Raw genomic sequence first — 24,122 nt, 5'->3', positions numbered from 1 at the left:
TTGCCTCTGTTTTTAAGGGGAGCTGTTGGGCTCAGCCTCCTCTTCTGAGCACTATCCCATTGGGCCATGTAGAGAGTGGCCAAAGCGTCTGCGCTGCCAACTGTGAGCTTCCACCAAGGACTTAGACATCTCCATGATCTAAGCTGCACTTGTAAATAATTGCAGGTGACTATGCACTCATAATTATTGTTTTTCTTGCAAAAAATGTTGGCATTTGATCCTTTCTATTTTTTTATTGTAAGGTGCAAACGTGAAAAATCTGCTATCGCACTGTGTGCAGAGATGTTTTACCCTTTAAGTCTCAAAAGAAATATCACGCCCAAGTAAATGACCTAATTATTGTCTCTCCATTCAGTGTGTCCCAGGTCAGTGTGCAGATGTATGCAAAAAGGAAATAGCAGCTTTGGGAAATAATCTTCTTGGTTATAAAACAGATATATACATGTTCTCCTCTGTGTAAGTGTGTGCCACTTACCAAAATATAATCACACAGTATTGCTGATTAGGTACTGAAATGGATGGGGAACATAGAACGATAAGGATTTTTAGAAATATTTGTCCCTTCTAAAAATCTGACCCTAAAAGTATGCAGGAGATCTTTATGTCAGACATTGCTCACAGTAACAGTGGAAACTCCTGGATAAGACTAATAAATGTGATTCATATATTTACTTTTATTTAGCTAGTTCTGAGCATTCCTAATTGTGGRATCATTGTTCAGAAGTGAGCACTTATTCCTGCACTGGGGTAACTAAGAAGTCATGTCTTTTTCCTCTTCTCTTGGCATGAGAATTGGTTTTCTAAAAATTCACTGTAGTAATCATAAAATGCCTCTGCAAAGAATTACTTGATAAAACCTATTGAGATTTCAGCCTACCTCGTCCCTTTGTTTCATAACTAGAAGGAGTATAATGAATGCAAAAACTCAGTGAATAGAGCTCAGCAGGGCCTACTTTTTTTCTCATGACTCCTGTGATTATAATAATTTGATTTTATAGGTGTCTATCCTAAGACCCCAGCTAGGGAGCAATCTTTACTGAGTCATGAACTTTCACATCATTAAATCTCTCTACATTTATTTTAAACATATCAAAAGTGTCAAATAACTTTAGATGTACTAAATTTTATTTGCATTGGGTAAAATGAAGTTTAGCCACTTGGGAAAATAAATGAAATAGTTTCCCTAGCACTCAGGAAAGTAGTGAGGCTCTGGAGCCCATGTGCTTCCAGCCACATGGCAGTGCAGCACATCTCCTATAYAGGCCAGGACACATGTTTACAAGGACAGGAATCTGAGTAATTTCCTACTGGTCTGAAGGGAATATTAAACTCCTCTGTCAGTTGGTAGTATATTATTTATGTCCCTTTTTTTATTATTGTTGTTGTTGTTGATTTCAAAAAATATTTCTTTGTTGGTGCAACGCTGACTCCTGATAGAAAGTGATGAAATGCCCAATATGTTAAAAAACCTTATCACTAAATCAGAAGCAGAACTATAAATTTTGGCTTTTGAAACTGAACTGACTGTTGAGGATCATTTTGCTCCTGAAATATTACAGCAGTGATCAATTTGCTGTAAAATTAAGCAGTTTAGCTCTGCAATCTATAGATGGAAAACATGTTGTTCTTGAGCAAAGTTTATGCCCTGCCCAAGGGATAAATTAAATTTTATGGGTGAGACATGCATTATTATATGCTTATCTGTTTAACATATCATTCTTTTCCACATCAGTATTATAAATATTTTTAATCATACATTTGATCTCTTGTGCATAGAGTGATATGGTAATTCCCCCTGCCCCCCTCAAAAAATATGACCAAGCACAGTTAATTCATCACAGGACAGGGAAGAATATTCTAATCTTTCTAAGAAATATGCAGAAGATTGAGGCAGAGGCAGTTAAAATTGGGGCTACTTTGCAATCATTTAGTGGAATAAAATTTTCCTGAAGGAAGAGGTGGAGCTCTGTTACCCATTTTTATTATGGTTGTTGTTATTGAATATTTATACTGTAAGTCTCTAATCAAAAGTGGGGACTGAAGTCTAGGACAATTCACTTAGGAAAGTTAGCAAGAGCAGTCAAATACATGTATTTGCTTGTTCCTGGTTTTATACATTTCTGATTTTCTTTAAATTCTATAAACTAGACGCAAAGCCCTCAAACTGACGCAAAGCCCTCAAAATTCTATAAACTAGACGCAAAGACCTCAACCCAGCCTTCAAACAATTTCTCTTGGAGGTTTCTACAGAAATAGATCTTCTGAAGGGAAGAGAAAGAACCCTGAGAAGCTGTGAACCATTTTACCTGTCAGGTACGGGAAATGACATGGCATTTTGCTTTYGTTAAAGGAGATTAAAAGCGGGTAGACTCAAATACGAGTTAAATTATCTGGCCATTTTGAATAGGTAAACAGTAAAGGCATCGTAATTGAAGTATTTGCTAAACTGTTGACTTGGTGCTGTCCTTTGTGAATACTTAGTGTCATATACTAGGTTACAAACACAATCTTTCCACGTGCAGTTGTGTTGAGATACCAGCAACCTGTACTGATTTAATGTCAAACTCGGTGATTTACTTCTTTACTCAGAAGTCCAGAGTTTGGGGCTTTGTAACATTATCTTCATGCCTGACAGACCTTTTCTGCTCTCCCTGCCCACTTGCCTCCCTTCAGTCAAACAGATCATCAGGCGTCTAGTTTTTGGTTACATGGGTATCGCTGACGTATTATGTTCAGTCACCTCAATCTGTACTCGTCTCTTGCTCTTTATTCTATGTGGTATTTGCTTACATCACTTTTTTCTTATCTGAAATAAATACTTTAAGCAGGTACATTTAGCCTGTATTTCAGGCTGCCTACAGATATGTCTCCATGTACRTAGCCTTTCCCAAATTTTATGGAAAGAAAAGTTTAGGATGAATATTGAATTCAAAATAAATAAATAAATAAGTACTTTAAGGTGAGATCTGTTTGACTACAGAGAAAGCCCTGGCTGATGCACTGTAGGGGTTCACAGTCTTGCCTTGTCAGGAAGACAAACATGGTAGCAGTAACTTGCCTTACTCACTGGGCTGCTTTGAGGATTAATCAGCTAATGTTTTACAGCCACCCGTAGCTGCAAAGAGCTATGGAAGTTGTAAATATTTATTATTATTATTATTATTATTATTATTATTATTATTATTATTATTATAGTGTATCGTTGCACTCTGTATTCAAAGGTGAGATATTTGGAGGAGATGATGCAAATGTGTCTCCTCCCTCGTTCTCAATCACCATGAGAAAGTTCTGCAGCTCAAACATACATCTAAAGAGCGTGCTGCTGAAATGTAATTACTGAAGGTGTATAAATGGGCTGCCTTCTCAGGCCTTTTGGTAAACTTTAATCCTATTTTTATAAAATCTCCTCTAAAATATAGCTCTCTGGGGCAGGCACTGTCTCTGTGATCTGTGCTCATATCGCTCAGTGGGATCTTGATCTGTGACTCAGTCTCCTAGATACCAGCGCACAAAAATAAAACAAAAATATATAAAAATGTTACAGCAGAATTTGTACCAGGCAAAAGTCCTATACATAATAAAGACTAAGTAAATAGCATGCTCCAAGAAATTCTAGTTAGTCCTGTGACAGACATAGAATTGATAGGTAATTATACTGTGAGAACTGATTTTTTTAACTCATTTCTAAGTATRGACTTCAACCTGATTACTCAGTAGACGTTGTATATTTAGATTTTAAGAATTTCTAGTAAAATCACAAAGATTAAATGGAAATGGAAACCATTTGAAGAATAAACATATATAATGAAATAGTACTCTCCAGATAAGCACTCTAGTGGCAAATACTTGGGTAATTACAAGTGAATAACATTCTTTTGAGATGAGGTGATACAAAGATTTTGTACATTTATCATCCTGAGAACAGTACGATGAAAAGTTAAACATCAAGAGCACCTTCTGACATGGAAGGAGGCTCTTCAACTTGTCTACAGAAACATCTCCATTTGGAAGATGATTACATGTCAGGTAAGATGAACACATATGTGAAGAATGTCCAATTCTTTTTAAGGCATACATTCTCTAAAATATCTTTTAACTGAATAAATATGACAGTGTTGAATCCATGGTTATTAATTTTATAGTCTTAAATAAAATGACACTGACTAGACATGCCAGATCTACTGAGRTCTGTTAAATCCCTGGGAATGCAACTCAACCTCTGTGTTGAAGATGGGAGGACAGTGTGAGGAGAAGGCAACTTGAGGTTACAGATCTGAGAAGCCTGCACCCAGCAGAGCCTAGAGATTCTAGATAACATGAGATGAGTTTTATATCCTACCTTACAAAACATCCATTATCACCTTACAACAAAAAGGCATGTAACTTCTCATTTGTAAGGGCTTTCCTAAATGAGCTATTCCATCTCCTAATTCCTGACATAYATGTGTTATGTACAGTGGGCGGGCAAAAATTATTGTAACAGGATTTTAACAAAGACTTGCTAAGTCCTATGCATTGAATTCAATGCCACTGTCTTCTCCAGATGGGAGAGTGAAATACGTTCATATTCTTTTGTGTATCTTGGAGAAGAACGGTACAAAGGAGGTGGTTCCAGGATTCCAATATCTCACACAACTCAACTACCCTTGATTATTATTTGCTTCTTACAACCTGAAAAGAAACCTGCTACCAGATTTGTCTGTCTCAACCCTGCTGAAGCTGAATACTTTCATACATATGTATGTATAGCTTAAGTTTTTATGAGCATAATTTGGGCTTTTCAAAATAGTGACACAATAACAAAGCAAAATTGAGACATGCATGTAATTTGAATACTGATTTGGTTTTATCTCTTCCCAGTGCTGGCACTTTTGATGCTGCTCTTTTCCATTCCATCTTCTTTCTGTTCTGATTTCCCAATGAATGGCATTAGTTGAATGCAGATGCGGCTTCTACCAACCAAATATCAACTCTGAAGAAATTATCTGAACTCTCTAAGTGTCTTGCACAGTTCCAAAGTTCCACATCTGGCGCTACCTCTGAATCTTCCATAGGCTGCTTCAAACTGTATTTCTGATCCTGCACTGAAAAAGGGAAAACAGCGCTATCAGGTAGCTATTGCTATGTTGCTTGGCATTTTTAGTATTATAGGCCCCGATCTTTTGTGTAGAGAATTTCACTGARATTTTTTGCAAAGGATGCACTCTGSTTATATTTCAGGTTAAATGCCATCATCAGCTGTTTGCATCAATTTGCAGACTCAGCACAGGATTTTCTTCAGGGAGGATTCCTAGTGCTACCCTGGWGTATTCATTCAACCGGTCATTTACTGCTTCCTAATATTCATAAGGTTCATAATATTCAGTATGCTGGATTATGTTGCAAGTTTAGAGTCATTAAAGAGTCCTCTGTGGTAGAGAATTAGGTATAATGTTCTGCTGTGTCTTCTCACCCTTTGTGGAGGTGTGTGAGTAAAATCCCAGACCTGTCACATCTGTGCCAGAGTAAGGGGCAATCATCCCCCTGGCACACMGCTGCAGTCAGATTTGAGCAGTTCACCATTGTGGAGAATCTAGTCCTAAAAATTATTCATGGAAAGTACTCAGTGAAGAATTTCAAAGAGAAAATTAAAAAGTGCTCAGGGGCAATCCATGAACAGAAAAAGGGGGTTAAATTCACCTAATTATTTGCAAATTGAATAATTCATGGAAAGTATGGGACATGTTTAGAAGGGCTTGCTTGTGTCAGCTGACTACAGAAATGAAGAAACTTTTCATTTTCTAATGTATCATTCTGGTAATTTACCACAGTAGAACTTCCATCCAGAATGAGGTCAGTGATCCAAATTTCTTGCACCTAACACCAACCTGTACTTGATGCTAGAAGAAAGCTGCGAGGGAGACTTTGTAATTTGTTTATTCTGCAACTCTCCAATATGAAGCTCCTTGTATTGGGCAGAAATGTTTCTTCACAACTGTGTTCCCAACCTGGCAGATGTTACTACATGCTTGAGCTTTCAGAACATGATCAGTGATTTGCTCACTTATGTAAAGTTAAGCAGATGTATATACCACTGGCAAGGTTACATGTGTATGTCACTTACTGATTGCATTATTATCTGAAGAATCATTATGTCATAGGCAGGCAGACTTTTAAATTATTCATGTATAAATACATCTAATTATCTAATACTTTCTGATAGCTGTTAAATACTTGGCTTCATCTTGTGGCAACAAGTTGAATTCAGCTCAAGCAATAAGTTAAAATAAACTTTGGATAAAAAAWTTTTAAACATATGTGAAAGTGGGCGAACGTATGTTCAAATGCAATTGAAAACCCAGCACTTTATTATGAAAACTGRGTAACTAAAGAAGCATATGAGACTTTGTAAACAGAGATTTTAAACCAAATTTAATAATAGACTTTTTAAACTCTGAAATCAGTGCCAGAGCATATATATGTTAAAGGGCCTATAAATATATTTTAAAACAATCTATTTTCTTTTCACTTAGCTGCCAAGATCTCCATTAGGAGGTTTGTATTTCCTTCCAACATTAAAGAATATCTCTAACATCTGTAGTAATGAATGGTGAGAAGTGTCAGTTCTGCTTCTGAAGCAAGCAATGTTGTATTTGAAAGAGGAAAAATGTGAAATAATGACGATAGCTTCTGAGAATAGTCTGTTGTGTCACCAAATATGTGCAAAGTCTCTTCCCAGGCTTGATCTTCTGAAGTTGTTTTTGGCACCCATAAAGACAGCGAAACTTGGTCCTTAGAAGAAGTATTGCCCAGAGACGCAGAACCCAAACGCAAAACGCTATGTGGCATATTGGGKTTTTTTGTCTCCTTGGATATTGGGAAGGAGAGAAACCTATTAAATTAAACCCAGGATCTGTTTAATTAGAGCAGCCATGACTTGAAACAGCTCTTGCCTTTTCTCATGAAGGACTCTAAAAAGGAGAGGAGTATTGGCTTTGGGAAGTCTTGTGTTTACTTTTCTTGTCCACWGTTACTTTCTGGGTGACTTTGGCCTTTCTGTGCTTCTTTTCTCCAACAGAAGATGAAAGCAGTAGAACTGGCTGGTGTCATGATAGGCCTTGATGAGCAGGTGAGCACAGTAACGATTGCAAAGCACTCAAACACTACAGTTAAACACAAGAAATAACAATAACGTCTGTAGGAGCTTTACTGGAACAACAGTACAGAGTGCTACGGATCCTGTTATAATCTGATGGGCAATATTTTGCCACTATAAATATCTTTAAAATGGAAAACCCCATTTCTAATCCCTAACCAAGAAATGTAGTAGGATTTGCAGAAGTTACAAAGCCAAGAAAACTCATTAAAAAAACACTTCCATAAGGAGTGATCTCACTCCTTTTTCAGAAGAAAATGTAAACAACCCATGCTAGATTTAGTCTTTGCTAGGTTTGTTTTAAGCTATATAAATGATATTTTACATTCACAGAGATCAATAGACATTCTTGGTGTCCCTAAAACTGCACAGAAATTTTAAGATGAGTTTTTGCCACAAATATTTCACATTTTTTTCCAAACTTTTGTTTGAAAAACATCCTGCAATTATGACAGATGTAAATGTATTTTAATTAATCTAGTTATGATGTCATGCATGTAATAATGAAGAATGAAATAATAATAAAGAATTCAAAGAATGAAGTAATAATAAAGAATTCAAAGAATGAAGTAATAATATAGAATTCAAAATTTTAAAGTAACAAAAAGAAGAAAACAATTCTTTGACAGTGTCCCAAAAAATCCTTGGGTGCACTTTAGTCTCAGAATTATATTATCAAGCTGTATCAATAAGTGATTTCAAAAGACATGCAGACGAGTAATTTTAAATCCCAATGAGTATCATCTGTGAATGTATAAATATGTATTTTATAAAAACACATGATATTCAAAGGACAATATTTGCAGTTCTAAAGTTTGTAAAATTGTGATTGCAGGTAGTTCTGTGTCAAACAGGAACTGAAAACCACAATGGTTAAAAAGAAATAAAATACACTGCTTGCTGCTACATCTTAAATCCACTGAAAGCAGAGAAATCTCACTGTTAAATTTTCTGCTCAAGTCTTAATCAATGTTATGTTTTGCTTAGCTTTCCCTTTCTCAGCACATATATATCTTATATATAAAGATATGCATGGTTTTATATTTATTATCCGTGTATAAGCTCACCCCAAATTGTTAATTCACCCTTAATTTTTTTGGTTAAAGTTACACATTTAATGTTATTTTAACATAAGGCTTTTTTGTAATGTAATGATATTTAATTTGCATTAGCACAAGTGACATACAATAGATCATGCTATTATCATGATTGATATCAGATGAACTGGCATAAATTCAACATTATAAATTGAGCCTATAAATGAAACTATTATTTTACAGGAATTACTGTAGTAGAAGGGCTAAGGACCCTCCAGTCAACCTTAGTCAAACCCACTCTTTAGAGTTTTATATTTTATGCCTGCAATAAATGCTTTTGTGAAAGCCCATAACCTGCAAAAAAAGTCATTGGAAGTCTATTAATTATAATAATACTATCCCAAAAGCTGTGAGGGCTTATTTTTGTGACATCACTCTTTGATTTCTTGCTGTCTTAAATTATCCYTTTGTTGGCTGGGTGAGGGTAACAGTCATACTTTTGTCATTAAATATAAGGAGTTTTAAAGCCTGATCCACCTTAGCTCTAATTGATATTGCTTTCATTTGGCAGTTAGTGACCTGATTTATAATTTAAATATGCATCATTATATGCACCTCTTCTGTATAATGAAAAAGCAAAGTTACTCTCATCTCTTCCTGCAATGTTAACATCAAGGAAAAGTATCTTTCTTTTCTCCCTTTCATACTCAGAGCCTAATTGAAAACTGTTCATTGAATTTCAACATGATAGAAAAGTCTTTTTATCTCTCAATTTGTCCATTAGCTATTATAATTGAAGTATCTGCTACACAGCTGAATTGATATTGTTCTTGTTTAAATTCTGGATTTCTCTAAATCTTCCATGAGGCATCAACTAAAGAAATATAGGTTAGGAGACATTAGCTAACAATATTGCCTAAATGGGACATAAGACTAGCACTCCACATGTGTAAAGCTACAGAAAGTAGGAAGTCATCTAATTTTACTGGAGAACGTGTTGCATAATAATCTTAACAGCATGACCATAAGGTTTGCTAATTGCCACATCTGTTTAACAGCTGTCAGATGTTTGCCATATGCTGCCATCAATATTACAACAGAGTACATTACAGGGAGTTTTATTGTGTTTGACTGTTATTTATTTGCCACAGACATTACTACAGCMAGTGACGTCTATTTATGTTAGATCACTAATTATATTTTAAAAGCTGCATGCAAAATGCAGGTTTTTGAGCTTTCTTAGACCCCATTTCTGGTGATGTAACTAATAACTTTTTTCCCTACAGATTTCTGAACTGATTTATAAATTTCTACCTCTCCTTATGGTAAATAATTCTTCTGCAAAATAATTTATTTATGCTATTTTTGAAGCATGTTTCTAAACCCAAGTTATGTTTTAATGGTGAGGTTTGTAAGAACTGATAAATAAATTACTTATTTAAAGAACCCGCTTAATCCCATGTTTTGCACTAGCACAGAGGTCAGAAGTAAGAGATAATTCAGTTTTTACAGCTTGGAAGGTAGGATACCTTTATTCTGGTCCAAACTTGCCATTGATTCACTGTATGACCTTGATTCATCATATAATTGTGATTTGCCAGTTTGTAGGCAAAACACTTACTGTACAGCTGTAACATCAGAACTCACTCATTAAAGTCTGTAAAAGGTGATGCAGTCTTATTAGCATTAATGTATATAAATATAGCTGATCTTCACTGATCTTTTAAGTGTTTTTTTTCTCAGTTTTTTTAAATGACTTGCTTTCAATTGGTCTATGCATTACTTTTTCATTAAATGCAACTAGTACAGCAATGAAATAGGAAGCAGAGATTGACAAAGTGCAGACTAGGCAAAATATGCATGATGTGATTTAATACGAGTTGATAGGTGTCACTGATCTCTATTATAAATAGACTGTGTGAATTCCATATGATGTATTATTTATCTATTGTAGATGCCTTTTTGTTTCATTAATAACTTGGAAATCAGACGTATACATTTCCAATGATGAGTTTTTGGCAATACAAGGCATTGTGATATTTGTCTGCAATTGCTCAATTATTTTGATGATTTCCTTCCTCTTTCCACATAAATGATTAATGCTTGAGATGTTTGTTCAAGTTTCTTCTGATTTTAGCTCATTTGTCCAGCTGAATTCTTTTTTTTTCTCTAATGAAAGAAGATTATTGCAGTGTAAGGACTTCCACTTTGACCTGAATTACAGCCCCTTTGAAATGTTGCACTGGAATGTGCAACACAGGTTCTCTTACTTAGGTTTGTGTTAGGCTGTGAGATCTGATAACTCTAGCAAATCTCACCATAACAATGCATTTACAGTTTAAATCTGCTTCAAAGAAGAAATACTCTTATGCTGCTTTGCTGCCTACAATTAGAAATGTTTTACCGGTAAATCTGTACTTGAGAAAGCTAAGAAAATACATTGCTTTTTGAAAAGAATAAATGAAAACAAGCATAATTACTGTACATAATAAAAGGCCTTTCTCCTAATTTTGGTATACTTTGTGACTGCTTCACCCTAAGAAAAAGGCAGTGGGCAGTGAAGCAACTCACAGAACGATAGCAACTCCTATTGTTATCCTGAGATTTTCCCACAAAAAAAAAAAAAAAGTGTATATATATTTAAATTCTCMACATTTTCAAACGTTAGATTTGGAATTCCCTGGGGAGTCACACGATCTCTACCTGCTTAATCCCTCTGAAAATCTGGCACGTATAATTGACAGAGACCCCTGTTTTCAGAAAGGGTACTGAAATGAGTGGAATGGTGGGTTCTAATCTTGACCCCAAAAGCAGCTGTCTTTACAGCAGTAAAGCATTTATTTACTGARTTTACTTAGACAAGAAAAGAAGACTGGGTATTTCAATATTCTGAAGGGAGCAGTAAGAAGCCGTTCGTGCCTTCCATATCCTCTTTCTGGAGATGTTCAAGCAAAGATATCCTTGAGGACTTTAAAGGGCAAAGAGTTTACAACACATGGCAAAGCTGGGGTGTCTCCCCTGACAAGCCACAGAGCCCTGGAGGAATGAGGCTCTTAGGGGACCCCCAAAGGGTGCCAGCCAACACATGCCCAAAGGAGAGGTAGGTGTTCAGGTCCCATGAGAAATCAACCTGCTCCATAAGAACTCCTCCAGCTCTAACCCAGAATTTGTCTGTATTCTGCATTTGATCTCCTTATTTTCTTCTTATGTGCCTTTTTAATGCTGTTTGTAGCCATTTCAATTATGTGATTTCCTTATCTGTATACCATTGAGAATACCGTACAAGACTTTATAAACAGCTACTGGGTTTATCTGCCCGTCATTTGGTTTTCATTACGCCAGATAACAATCTTTCTCATATCTTATAAGAAGATATAATGTGATTGTTTCTAAGCAGGGCGGGGAGAAAAAGTCTAGTCTGCATTATCCTTAGCCTCGTAGTATTTGTAATGTCAGTAGTGTCAGCACAATCTCCAGCATTTTTCCTTGCTGTGGTCCAGGAAGAATTATCTCTGTTTTTTTATGTTTGCTGCTATCTGTTCTTTTTCTCCACTTTAGACACAGGGAGTTTCTTATCTGCAGTGTGGGTATGTGCCCGTAGTTCTGCCTATATTCAGCCTGATCATTCCTAACCRTTTTGTGGAGCTCGTACACTGAAGGGAGGGATGAGAGGCAATTGTCAACAGTTCCCTGTATTAAATATGGATAGCTATTACTCATGTAATTTGACAGTTCTTGACTTTCAGCTGTATAATGACAGTGAAACCGTAGGAATTTCAGCAGCCGAACTTCTGTCTTACTTCAAGATAAGCTTATCAACTGTAGCCTGAATCCATTCAGCTCATAAGCAGATCAAAACTCATGTCATGTTGAACTGCTGTACTGACTCCTGCTTCCTACTACTGCTTTACATGTCCATATGGTCTTAGTTGTTTGCCATCTTACGGTTGCTTTTCAAGGCTTTTAGGAGACAGACTGTGTCTTGTATTAGTTCAGCACCTTGTACAGTGAAGCTCTGATCCCGCTTGATGCGCGAAATGCTTGTGTCACACAGGTAATACGTAATGAAGTGATAATAGGTGATGGTCACCCTTTGTTGTATTTTATTTTTCTGCTTTCATCAGTTCTGCACTTCATCTATAAAGAAAAGTCCTCCTTTTTTTCCTTTTTCTTTTTTTCTTTTTTTTTTTCTTTTTGACTTCCCATTTAAGAGAAAAACACCTTGATTTATCTGGTGCTTTTCATCCTGAAGATCTCAGAAGGGATGTGCAGGAATCACCCTGTGTTTTGTTCACCATCCCCATGCTCCCAGCATTGCGGCGTGATGTGGCAGCTACAGACTAAACARTGTCGTTAGGTTAAGGATTGCTCAAGTGCCTCTGGAGTGCTCATGGTCCCGTACRTGCTTTCCACTTTATAGCACCATTTCCAAATGGGTGGGATTAGGGATAGGGAGAAGAGCAGACTTGGAGAATTTTGACCAGTTGTATGTCCAATTTTAAAACACAAAATGTGAAAGAAAATGTGAAACTTCTCTTTTGTGCTCCCTGTCTTCATTTTCTCTCTGCTAGCTCACTGGATTTTTGATCTGATGTGCTATAAATCCCTTCAGGCAAGGTTTGTCTTTCTGTTTCTGCCTGTACTATGAAGAGCATAAGAACATATAAAAATGCACTAATGTTGCTACTGGCTCAGGCCATAGTCTGGTATCCTATCCTCATGTAAACCTCGTCAACTTGTCATTTTGCCTAGTGTCCTACCTCCTAGTAGCAACCATGGGCACTTAATGTGGATTTATTTTTTTTAACTGGCTGATTGTGCAAAATGTAGATTTAGAGAAAATGTAGATTTAAGCTATGCTTTCATCCGCACAACCTTAGCGATGAGGTTAAGTGCCCCCAACATACCTAAGGAATTCTAGGCTAATGAAGATCACATGAGGTTGGATGACAGCTAGGGATCGCTGGTGTCTCCCTGCATTCCCTTTCCTACAGCAWAGCCCTGAATGCAGAGGGACTCCAAGCCACTGTGGGCACTCCACGTAGCTACGCTGTGCAGTGATTTCCTGGGAAGATCATTAGTCCAATGGCAGGGAGAGGCTGAGCTTTAAAGGGAATAGAGGATGGGGAGGGAGCTGCGTGGGGCTGCTGAGAACCTGAAAAGCACATTTATGTGGGATGCAAACAGGAGGGCAAATTCTTTCCATGGACTTCCACACTTTTTTGTGCTACTTCTCAACAGTGCTATCACCAGCAGCACCAGGCACAGCAATGTCAATTTTAATTAAAACCTTTCCTTTACCTACTGCACACAACAGCTGCCATGCAAACTGCAAAACAAAGGCACCTTAACAGGTACAAGTTCAGGTTTTGCTTAACATAAATAAGAGACGTTCTTAACGCAAATACTGGCATGTCCAGTGAATTCTAGGGATTTTTGATTGTTCCTCAATGAAATGTTCCACATGAAGTTGAGCTGTCTGAATTTCAAAGAATATCATCAAGAAAAATAGGAAAGAGCATCTTCTCAAAAAGTAAAGGACAACTGCAAACTATTTCATGCTTTAATGTGTGTGCAACTAGGTTATATTCTCTAGGTTATAGCATGAATGATTGCTATATATCCATAAGTAGGAAGCCTATAGAAGTTACTAGATCTAATTCAGTGACAGTTTTAAATTTGAGCATGGGGAGTAGGTTATCCACAATAAAACCATACTTTTCAAAGGGTGGACAACAGCTGTTTTGACTGTCACACTCAAATGTTGGAGATATCTAAGATGAGGGATTGTAGGTAACAAAAGACTGTCCAGGTCTTTTTGAATTTTAGGATGAATGAAAGACTTGGTCGTGCAAGATCTCAAGAAAAACTTTCTTGACWGTAAGGGGGACAGAGCCCTGGAACAGGCTGCCCAGAGAGGTTGTGGAGTCTCCTTATCTGGAGATCTTTAAAACCCGCTTGGATGCGCTCTGTGCAACATGCTCTAGGTAACCCTGCGTGTGCAGAGGGGTTGGACTAGATGACTTCTAGAGATCCCTTCCAGCCTTAAGCATTCTATGATTCTATGATATGGTCACTGTCCCTCTGTCCCCAAGCCTCAGGAATGCTCTCCATGGCACCTCTCATTGCCCTGCTGGCTTCACCACTGCTCCCATTCAGCTGTGCCCTCTCCCTAGGGTGTTCGACCTGAAGTTGAACAACTTATATATCAATAGAGTCAAAAAGATCATTTTGCGTAAAAGACAATTCTGGATGAACAGGCCAAGAGGAGAATAAACCTTAGGTTGACCTACTGTGCGGGGTAAGTCTTATTTCATGACACTTTGGAATATAAAGAATAATATATAAAGAATGAAGTAGATATAATATATAAATAATATATAATATAATAATAATATATAATATATAAAGAATGAAGTGTGATTGGTCATAGGGGGAATAAGTTATCTCCTCGTCCAGAAATAACATGTGGCTGGAAGTGGTTACCAAGAACTAAGGATGGACCTTAGTCTTGAGAACCCAACACCACATTATTTCTGCAGGAAGCCATGAACTGGTGTGTCTGATAACCCTCATCTTATAATGCAGAGTACCAGCAGTGAGAAGGTAGGTAAAACACACTTCAGCACAGCTGTATCCACAGGAAATTACCATGGACCAACCTGGGTGGCTTTGGGGCTGTCCCCAAGGCCCGCAGCTGGACTCTCCATGTGATTCCTGACCCTTCCACCCAGAATGAACCAAGTGCCCACGGTCCCCCCTTTACACACATATGGTCACTGAAGGATTTATGCAAACTGCCTTGTAGATTGACTGGTGTAGACGTCCTGCAAGGAGACAGGGACAAGGACCTGGGCAGGGCGACCTCCTCTACCTGGTGTTTGCCCACAGTTGTGCTCCCTCTGCAAAGCTCCCTCTCTTCTCCCCCTCAGCCTCCCCTGACATGCAAAATGCAAATAAAAATATTCATTTCCAAGGAGATGGAGGCTATTCAATTAGACAATGATACCCCAATTATTTTAAAGTGCAAAATTGCTAAATCTTGCATGCAGTGTGTTTTATTTTTTTCAGAGATTCTTTTCCTTTGTGAACATTCACAGATATAGCTTACAAGATATGCATCTCATTTTCATGAGAATTTGATGAAAACCCCAGGGAACAGCTGCTATATTACCTGAAGTTACCTTTATATTATAAGATATAGGTAGGAGCTAGTCAGGAGACGAAAAGGACCTTTGGAATTTAAAYTTGTTAGGTGTTCTGCTTAATATAGCTGAGCAAGAATTTGTGCTGGCATTGAAGTTTTGAGAGCTGGGCTATGCTATTTAAAATGGAATTTCACACTAATGAACCCAAAATAAAATAATGTGTGGAAAGAGATTTCAAAGTATACTCAATTGTATCAGTGGTTCAATATAAACAGAAAAAAAAAAAATTACAAATACAACCAAATACCACCCTCTACTGGACAGTAACACCCATGCAAATGCTTTTTCAGAAATTCGTGTTTGGAGGAAGTTGAAAGAGCTACACCAGTCCTCAAGGGGGAAGGCAGAGAAGGTAAGATGCTTCAGATAATGTTTCCAATTCCATTTTCCAAGTAAAACAAATAAAATATACACTTATTTTTTGAAATGTTTTATATTAGATCATGAAAACTGGGTGGGAACACAGATTCCATTTGCTTCAAAAGATTTCAGCTTAAGAAAGGGTTGTTTTCATCATACAGTAATTTTATCACTCCTGTAAGATCTTCCAGATTAGTCAGTCAATAGACGTGTGTTAGTATTTTATGTATCCAATAGATATTTCATTTTTATCTATTTTTGAAATATCATCTATCATATTTTCCAACATACAAGTTCAGAAAACAATTTGGTGGAGCAGCATTTTAGTCCATCRTTGTTAATGACACTATGTTGTTTGTAATCTGATATTCTGCTTTCTTTGGGAAGATTTTCTGCTTATATTTTGGTTTCTCTGCTGAATAAACTTAACTCTTAAGTCCAGATTTCGAACACAAACTTAAAATTTGCATGCCATGAATATGCTGAAACACTGAAATTCATGGAAGCCTTGTAATAGATTAATGAAATTGTTCAGGATTCCTAGAATGCAAAGCACATGTGACCATGGCGAATATGGCCTCAATCAAAAAAGCTGTAATTGGAAAATCAAAAGGAGCATTAGTTGAAGTTCTCATAATATTTGTCTAGCTGTGATTTTTGAATAGAGAAAGCATTTCAAAGGAACTTCAGATGTCACCCATCATGTTTGTTATCCTTTTCATGATGCTTTCAGGGCCCACGAAAATGAAGTACCAAAAACTTCCTGTGCCATTATATGAATGGTAACCCACATAAAAAGCTAAATCCTTCTTTCAGAAGGATTAATTCTTTTTCTTTGCGTAAACAGTGAGTTCAAGAAATAATACTTTGATACTTTTTTTGCTTTTTTCTATTTTTTCTTTCTGTTTTTTCTTTTTTTGTTTTTTTTTYCCCCYGGTTGACATCATCTTTTTCATCTTTTTGCCATTGTCATTGTCTTTTTTCATCTTTTTTCTTTTCCTTTTTCTTTTTTCCTTTTCTCATCTTTTTTTCTGTTGTACCTTTTTTCTCTTCCTTCTTTTCTCCTTTTTTACCTTTTTCCTCTTTTTTACYTTTTTCCTCTTTTTTATATTTTTTTCCTGTTTTCCTGTTCCTTTTCTTGTTGCCATCTTTTTTCATTTTTTTCCACTTGTTTTCTTCTTTTTGTCATCTTTTTTCATTTTTTTTCCCATTGCCGTCATCTGTCATGTTTTTTTCACTTTTTCTCCATTGTCATCTTTTTGTCATATTTTTTCTTTTTCTCTTTTCTTTTTTCCTTTTGTTTTTTGTTTTTTCTTTTTATCTTTTATTTTTACTTTTTTTCTTTCTTTTTTCTTTTGTCTTTTTTTCTGTTGGCGTCTTTTTTCATCTCTTTTTCTTTTATCTTCTTTTCCCATCTTTTTTCTCTTGTTTTCCTGTTTCTTTGACTTTTTTCCTTTTGTTTTTTTTTCTTGTCTTTTCTTTTATTTTTTTCTTCTTGTCTTTTTGATTTTTTCTTTTATTCTTTTTTCTTCTTGTGTCTTTTCTTCTTTCATCTTTTTTCTTGTGTCGTCTTTTGTTTTTATATTTTTTCTTCTTGTGACATTAACTTTCTTCTCTTGTCATTGACTTTCTTCTCTTGTGGTCGTCTCTTTTCACCTTTATTTCTGTTGTCGTCTTTTGTCACCTTTTTTTATCTTTTTTTCTTTTTTTCTTATTTTTTTGTCATCTTTTTTTCTTTTTATTTTCTTTTGTTATTTTTTTTTGTTTTTCATTTTCTGGGCCTTTTTTCTTTTCTTTTGTCAAAGTCTTTTCCTTTCCTTTCCTTTCCTTTCCTTTCCTTTCCTTTCCTTTCCTTTCCTTTCCTTTCCTTTCCTTTCCTTTCCTTTCCTTTCCTTTTCATCATTTTTCCTTTTCTCGTCTTTTTTCCTTTTGTCTTTTTTGTCTTTTTTTCTTTTATCTTCTTTCTTCTGTCATCTTTCTTCTGTTGTCTTTCTTCGTCTTTTTTTCCTGTTGTCGTCTTTCTTCTGTCATCGTCTTTGTCGTCTTTCTTCTGTTGTCTTTTTTGTCTCTTTTTCTGTAGTCATCGCTTTTTGTCATCTTTTTTTTACCTTGTCGACTTTTTTCTGTTTTCATCTTTTTTTGTTGTTTTCCTCTTTTTTCCTCTTTTTTCCTCTTTTTTTCTTCTTTTGTAGTCTTTTTTATCTTGTCTTTTTATTATCTTTTGTCTTTTTCTTATCTTTTTTGTTTTTTCTTTTGTCATCTTTTTTCTTTGATTTTTCTTTTTTGTCAACGTCTTTTTTTTGTCCTGTCTTTTTTCTTTCTTCTTTTTTCTTTTTTTCCTTTTGTCATCCTTTTTCCTTTTCCTTGTCATCTTTTGTTGTCTTTTCTCTTTTTTTCTTTTGTCATCTTTTTTTCACATGTTTTCTTTTTCCTTTTTTTGTTCTTTCCTTTTCCTTTTATTTTTGTCGTCTTGGTCATCTTTTTTCACATATTTGTTCACTTTTTTCTTTTTTCATTTTTTTCTTTCTTTTTTCTTTCTCTTTTTCTTTTTTTATTTTCCTTCATTTTTCTCCTTTTTAATTTTTCTTTTTATTTTTTGTTATTTTTTCCTTTTTTCTTTTTTCTTTTTTCCCTTTTTTCTTCTTGCCTGTTTTTTCCTTTCTCCTTTTTCCTTTTCTCCTTTTTCCTTTCCTTTTTCCTTTTTTCCTTTTTTCTTTTTTCCTTCTCTTTTTCTTTTTCCTTTTTCCTTTCTCCTTTTTCTTTTTCCCTTTTCCCTTTTCCCTTTTCCCTTTTTCCTTTTCCCTTTTCCTTTTTTCCTTTTTTCCTTTTTTTCCTTTTTTCCTTTTTCCTTTTTTCCTTTTTCCTTTTTCCTTTTTTCTTTTTTTCTTTTTCCTTTTTTCTTTTTCCTTTTCTTTTTCCTTTTTTCTTTTTCATTTTTTCCTTTTTTCTTTTCTTTTTTCCCTTTTCTTTTTTTTCTTTTTTCTTTTTTTTTTTTTTAATCAGGTACAAATGATGGTCTAGAGGCCTGCAAATAGAATTTCCTATCTCGGGAATGTCCTGTGATGCTTTTGTAAAATATTGGTATATATAGTGTATGTATGTCTGTGTGTATATACATACACACATGCACACATGTAAATGTATAACTGTATGTGTGTATACACAATGTATTAAAATGTATTATTAGCAGAGTTCTTTTGCAAGCTACAGCTCTAGTGTCCAGGATGTGGTATTTAATAAGTGATGTACAATTATACAATGCAAAAAGAATTTTCATTTTTATCTATCATCAGCTCTTCTAAYTGAAGAAATCTTTTAATTAAAAAGGCAGAAAGGTTTAATCTTGAGTAGTTAAGATATAAGTGGAAGTCCTTACTGTCATCTGACAGTAATACATGCTTCTTTATGGCCCTTTGCACAAGCAGTTGTGTAAAGAGGAAACCCAATAAAGATGCTCTGTTGCTTGATGCCTATTGCTTGTGCTGAAATGTTGCAGTCTTTTCTATATGCGCAGACTTTATGAAAGACGGARAGATTTATAGAGAAAACCTAAAAGAAGATTATTTTGGGTAAGCTTTGCGGTGTATGAATTAATAAATTCTAGTTGTCCCGACTCTTAGGAATTCCATTCTGTCTAGATTTCAGTTTTGTTTTCTACTTTCCCTCCCCAGTAGAGTTGAAYCTGGGAATAGCATCACTCAATGGCTCGTTAGTTTGATAAAGTGGCATAAGTGAATATAGCTAAAATGGGTACCTCTAGCACAGAAGCATTTATAGGTCTCAGGGGAATTCTGAAAAACACCAGAAACTCTTTCGGTACTGAATCACAGGCAAGTATTTTGAATCTTTAATTTTTTTTTTATATATCCTTTTCTATGAGAATGTCAGAACTAAAATATGGAATATGCTTTTCCCACTTGGTTTCTATTATTTCTAAAGCATTCAAAAGCTTCTAGAATAAAATTACCTCTATGCCCTGCTAGGGAAGAAGCAAAACTCCACCAAGTATCAAGGGAGTCCCATTGCGGGTGTTGTTTTCCATTTTTAACCCAAATATATAATAAAAATTACTAAATATTAGACTGGGGCTCTACAATTTTAGATCCACCACTTATTTGTTATCATGCTCATCCCAGTGGAGTTTTATTGTACTTTTTTATTTATACAAAGTGTGCTGAAATAAATTCCAGAAATTAATTAATTTTCAGATGTGACGTACCCATCATCAAAACAGCGAGAGGAATGAAACCAAAAAGATGAGAGCAAGAGGGAGGAAGGGAAAGAGAATGAAGGAAGAGCTTGAAAGGAAAAAAACAAAATGCAGGTAACGGGGGGGGGAAAAAATGATATATTTTAATGATAGTCCAAGTCTGCAAAGTTCTGAAGTCCACCTAACTCTCAGCAAAATGGACTGCAGAACACTTCTTCGGTGTATCAGACTCTGCTTATAAGAGCTGTGTTTCCATGCAGAGCCCTCAGCTCTTTGCAGTTACCACCAAAGGTTGTCTGTGCTCACAGCCAGGGCAGGAACAGACCCCGAGCCCTGGGACGCAGCTCTGGGGACCCTTGGTCCCATGCGGTCACACACGGTAACGGAGCTGGGAACTTGCACAGGCTCAGGCCACCGGGCATCAGCAGCCAATAAACGATGCTGAGAAGCCCCTGCAGAGAATGAGAAATTCCCCGAGAGCCTGAATTTGCCCCTGAAAAATTACAGCTAAATTTTGTAACCACGTCTGTGTATTTCCCTTTGTGCTTCGCACTGAAGTATGACTGCAGAGTCAACCCCTCGAAGCCCCCTGCATTTCCCTCGGGTGGATAGGCCTTCTTTCTTCCAGGGAATAATTAGACATCTCAATATAAAAACACATTTCTATTGTATTACAGCATTCATTTGAGGTTTAATCACAGTTGTCAATGTGTTGAGTGATTAGTATTTTCATATTGAGTTATTTTACAGTCTGTAGAACAGTAAGAAATATCTTAGGGTACTAGCTGATTATTTAGACTTTCTACTGGAGGAAAGCAATGACAACGAAAATATTATATAAATAGCAAAATACATTAAACAATGAAACACCTACACTGAATTATGAAATGACATAATTTTAAAACATTTGAAAATCATCATCATAATTATGTTATCAACATACAGATTACCTATTATTTTAAGATAAATTAATTTGAATTAACTTGTGCTCAATGCATTTAGGTTGCTGTGTGTCATTATCCATCAATATAATTATGAATTGCTAAAAAAAACTTTACGTTATTTTAATTGCCTGTTTTTTTTTAAATCTGCTCGTCATTTGTCTCCATCTCTACTTGAAATTTTTAATTACTTTTTTTTTTAATTATTATTATTTTTTATTCTGTCCCTTAGGCCTCATTCCAGTCTCATTTGTGCTGTTTTTGCACCAGGGTCCTCGAGAGAAATAAGCTCTCACTCTTCAGTGACCACAAACCTATAACCACGCCTATCTCCTTTTCTTGACGTATTCTTGGCTTTCTTCTTATTAGTAATTTTTCTTTCATTTATATACACTGCTGGTGTCCTCTCTTGTATGTGTATCTCTGTCTTCTACCATTCTTTTCCTCTCCTAAACCTTGAATACTAAGTTCAGTTTTGGGCCCCTCACTACAAGAAAGACATTGAGGTGCTCCAGCATGTTCTACCAGTCTCTACAGTTACCTGAAAGGAGGCTGCAGTGAGGCAGGAGTCGATCTCCTCTCCAGATAGAGATCTATCTATAGATAGTACAAGAGGAAATGGCCTCAAGTTGCTCCAGGAGAGGTTCAAGTTGGATATATTAAGAAAAAAAATGAACACAGAAAGACTGGTGAAGCACTGAACCAGGCTGCCGAGGGAAGTAGTGGAGTCACCATCCCTGGCAGTGCTCAAGACACGTGCAGATTAGGCCCTTGGGGACATGGTGTAGCAGGCACTTAAGGACCAGGTTGAGCAAGCGTGGTGTTGAAGGTCAATGCTGATCCATCAATTTTGAAGGTCTTTTTCAACCATAGCAATTCTATGATGCTATCATCCCTACCCAGTGTGAAAGACAACTGAAACAATAAGTGGTGTGAAATTTGGGGAGAAGATGACGCTTTTTTCTGTTTTATGGTGCTCTGCTTAGCTCAGTTCACTGCCCTCTCCATTGCTGCTAGGTTGGGATCAGCTCCTTGGTGCCTTGGAGCTGCAAGGTGACCCCAGATGACAGGAGGGTGGAAGGAACCAATGTGTGAAGATGAAAGTCTGCACAGATCCCATCATACGTAAGTGTCTGTCTCCAGGACAGCATCTAGGCCACGGCTGTCCAACACAGTGCCCAGAAATGCCAGTCTAAGAGTTTCTGATAAGATTTGACTTTTTTACGCCTCTGTTTTTTGTTTTTCTTTTTCTTTTTCTTTTTTCTCCCGTGATTGACGTTTGTCTTTTCTGGGCCTTGTTTGCTTGCACTGCACTTGTAGGGAGCCTGAAGCAGTGCAATATTTTCATTTCAGTCAGGTTAAGGGTGATGAAGATTACACATACATACTGATTTATGCCTCAAAGGCTGAATATAGTGTCAAGTGTGATCTCAGCAGATCTCTGCTCGATGACTCAAGTTCTCAGGACAGTGTTATACTCTCAGACATCAATCCTCATCCAGTAAAATGAAAACTATGTCTCTGTCTAGAACATCGTTCAATAAAGTCCTGATCTGTAAGTGTTATTTGTTATTAATAAGATAATAAAGGCATGTTTAACATTTGTGCCAAAGCCAGAACTGAGTCATTTTGGGCTAAGTACTGTTGAAACATAAAGCAATGAACAGTGTCAGCCTCAAAGAGCTCTCAGTTTAAATGTGCAGTTGATATGTGGTATCACTGTTAGGCATATTCTTGTGTGCTTCTGGGAACACTTCAGTGCAAATGTCTTATGCAATGACATGATAAAACTGTAAACCCAATGTTCTTTAAAGATTACATTTGGACATGCTGTATGCCTGGAGTTCTTCACAGACAGCAGTGCACCCAAAGGTAGATATCATCCCAATAGTGAGTGGGATGATAGGTGAGCTTTTTTTTTTTTTTTTTTTTGTTTAATGTTTAAAATTCTGCATCAGGATCAAGACAGAGCCTACCGATTTTTTTTTTTTCCTCTTTTAACTGTATTTGTAAAACAAACCAGAGAGTGACCTGGCAGTTAATAATCCCCTAAAATATAAAAGGCAAGAACTTCAACTACAACCACCTGTATTTGAAAGCTACTAGTTCTTCTTGAACAGGTCCCTTCTTTCCCTAGTTTTAACCACACATTCCTGCCTGGATCTAAAAAACTATTTCCCAACACAGACATTATCAAAATGTGTATGTTCCTACGAAAAGTGTTCATTTGGACCCTCCTGCTCTCCCTCAGTCAGACAATTCCCTGTCGAGCTGTATTTGTAGCGTTCTGGGAAATACCAGAGATGGGCAGAAAAATGCGAGAACAGTCCAAGAATGAGCACTTTTATTCCAAGTGCTTTCAGCCCTTGCCAGCATAAGGAAGTTCAGTTCAGTTCAGTTTGCTCCCGATCAAGTGCTTTTTAAAAGACAGATGGAAGAAATGATGGAAGCGATGGAGTGAATTTCTCTTCTAGATGCCAGCGGCAGTGGTATTGTTAAGTCAAAATATTCTCCCGTATGTTAATTTACTTCTCTTTAACAACACCCAATCGAACCATTTAAAAAATGTTTCTGAAAAAGATGGTAATGCGCCAAACTCTTCCTATCCTAATCAGGAGCAAACCCATAGACCAGACCTTGCTATCAATTAAATATTGCTACCTCGACACCTAGTCAGGAACAGTGGGCATAACAGGGAGGACAGTTGCAATGCAGTTATGGTGCTATATTTGTCTTGGCAGTCAAAAGGGTCACGTAGCCTGCCTACCTGTCATTGTAGGCCCTTGGATAAATGAAAAATCACTTTAGCATAACAGCACAATGCCCGTTGCTTTCTAATCACATCAAGTAGGCTTGTGTTCTAAATAAAAAGGCACTAAGCTGAGTGAAAAATAGACTAAAATAAGTTGTCGTAAGCTCCAAAGTACACCTCGGAGAGCAAGTCTAATAGGTGCAAAGACAAACAGGCAGCCACTCTCCATGTCAGCTTTGAAAATGGGTCACAGTGTTCTAGAAAGAGGAGGAAAGTAAGTCAAAAGTCAGCTTTCAAATCTATAGCTCTGTCTGTACTATGGAAAAAAAATAGATTTAGGTTGATTACTCTCACTCTTAGCTGCAATTTCTTCTGGATATATTCCCAAAAGAGTCTCAGCAGTACTGACCATATTCCTGTTTCTGTGTATGCTTTACAGGTACTGGCTACATATTTATGCTACCATAAAATCATCTCTA

General features: G+C 36.4%; 1 long non-coding RNA gene across 1 annotated transcript; it reads left to right on the top strand.

The window, feature by feature from the left end:
* Positions 1 to 2,212: 2,212 nt before the first annotated feature.
* LOC112949681 lies at positions 2,213 to 5,494 on the top strand. The gene is made up of 3 exons (XR_003249853.1): positions 2,213 to 2,313; positions 4,861 to 5,111; positions 5,221 to 5,494. It is a non-coding gene; the product is annotated as an uncharacterized LOC112949681 (long non-coding RNA).
* Positions 5,495 to 24,122: the final 18,628 nt, after the last annotated feature.

The sequence above is a fragment of the Nothoprocta perdicaria genome, unplaced genomic scaffold (assembly GCF_003342845.1).
Source record: "Nothoprocta perdicaria isolate Ctin4 unplaced genomic scaffold, notPer1 scaffold_3, whole genome shotgun sequence".
Lineage (NCBI taxonomy): Eukaryota > Metazoa > Chordata > Aves > Tinamiformes > Tinamidae > Nothoprocta > Nothoprocta perdicaria.
This window is presented reverse-complemented; position numbering and strand designations above follow the sequence as displayed.